We start from the raw sequence: 1,479 nt of genomic DNA, 5'->3' as shown, positions 1-1,479 counted from the left end.
TTTACTAAAGTTTTGCAGCTCATTTCTGCTGCAGCGAAATTGTGTGTGCCTATTTACTAAGGAGTTGCAGTGGGGTTTTCTGCCAGAGAAACAGAAGAAAAGAGGCAGCACATGAACGTGCACATTTACGTATTTTAAGGCATTCCCACTCAGGAATCCTAACCGCTAGACCATATGGGACTGATGGTCTACCTTTGTGAGGTGTTTTTAAAGCACTGCATATTCAGGTCAGAATTATTAAGAGGCAGACATTGTGATGCAAACCTCCAATCCCCCAGTTGGGAGACGACCGCTCTGCTCACTGAACCCCAGTCACACCCCAAAAGTACATTCCCATACCTGGAGTTGAACACAAGCCTTGCGGGTGAGAGCCAGGAATCCTAACCGCTAGACCATATGGGACTGATGGTCTACCTTTGTGAGGTGTTTTTAAAGCACTGCATATTCAGGTCAGAATTATTAAGAGGCAGACATTGCAGGTTTGTGATGCAAACCTCCAACCCCGCCCCAGTTGGGAGATGACTGCTCTACTCACTGAACCCCAGTCACCCCCCAAAACTATATTCCCATACCGGGAGTTGAACCCGGGCCAAAGCCAGGAATCCTAACCGCTAAACCATATGGGAGTGCACGGCTATTTTTGTGAGGTGTTTTTAAAGATCTGCATATTCAGGTCAGAATTATTAAGAGGCAGACATTATGATTGGAACCTCCAATCCCCCAGTTGGGAGACTACCGCTCTACTCACTGAACCCCAGTCACCCCCCAAAAGTATATTCCCATACCGGGAATTTAACCCGGGCCACCTGGGTGAGAGCCAGGAATCCTAACCGCTAGACCATATGGGACTGAAGGTCTATGTTTGTGAGGTGTTTTTAAATATCTGCATATTCAGGTCAGAATTATTAAGAGGCAGACATTGCAGGTTTGTGATGCAAACCTCCAACCCCGCCCCAGTTGGGAGATGACTGCTCTACTCACTGAACCCCAGTCACCACCCAAAAGTACATTCCCATACCGGGAGTTGAACCCGGGCCGCCTGGGTGAAAACCAGAAATCCTAACCGCTAGACCATATGGGACTGAAGGTCTATCTTTGTGAGGTGTTTTTAAAGATCTGCATATTCAGGTCAGAATTATGAAGAGGCAGAGATTGCAGGTTTGTGATGCAAACCTCCAACTTCGCCCCAGTTGGGAGATGACTGCTCTACTCACTGAACCCCAGTCACCCCCCAAAAGTAAATTCCCATACCGGGAGTTGATTGCAGGCCACCTGCGTGAGAGCCAGGAATCCTAACCGCTAGACCATATGGGACTGAAGGTCTGCCTTTGTGAGGTTTTTTTTTAAAGATCTGCATATTCAGGTCAGAATTATTAAAAGGCAGACATTGTGATTGGAACCTTCAACCACCCCCCATTTGGGACACAACCACTCTACTCACTGAACCTCAGTCACCCCCCAAAAGTATATTCCCATACC

General features: G+C 47.4%; 2 non-coding genes across 2 annotated transcripts; both read right to left on the bottom strand.

Moving 5' to 3' along the window:
- Positions 1 to 776: 776 nt before the first annotated feature.
- Positions 777 to 848, bottom strand: trnae-cuc (transfer RNA glutamic acid (anticodon CUC)). Its single transcript has one exon. It is a non-coding gene; the product is annotated as a tRNA-Glu (tRNA).
- A 161-nt stretch (positions 849 to 1,009) lies between these two features.
- Positions 1,010 to 1,081, bottom strand: trnae-uuc (transfer RNA glutamic acid (anticodon UUC)). The gene has a single exon. It is a non-coding gene; the product is annotated as a tRNA-Glu (tRNA).
- Between the last annotated feature and the right edge of the window lie 398 nt (positions 1,082 to 1,479).

The sequence above is a fragment of the Monopterus albus genome, unplaced genomic scaffold (assembly GCF_001952655.1).
Source record: "Monopterus albus unplaced genomic scaffold, M_albus_1.0 scaffold248.1, whole genome shotgun sequence".
In the NCBI taxonomy this organism is placed as follows: domain Eukaryota; kingdom Metazoa; phylum Chordata; class Actinopteri; order Synbranchiformes; family Synbranchidae; genus Monopterus; species Monopterus albus.
The sequence above is the reverse complement of the archived record's forward strand: the minus strand, read 5'-3'. Positions and strand labels throughout refer to the sequence as shown.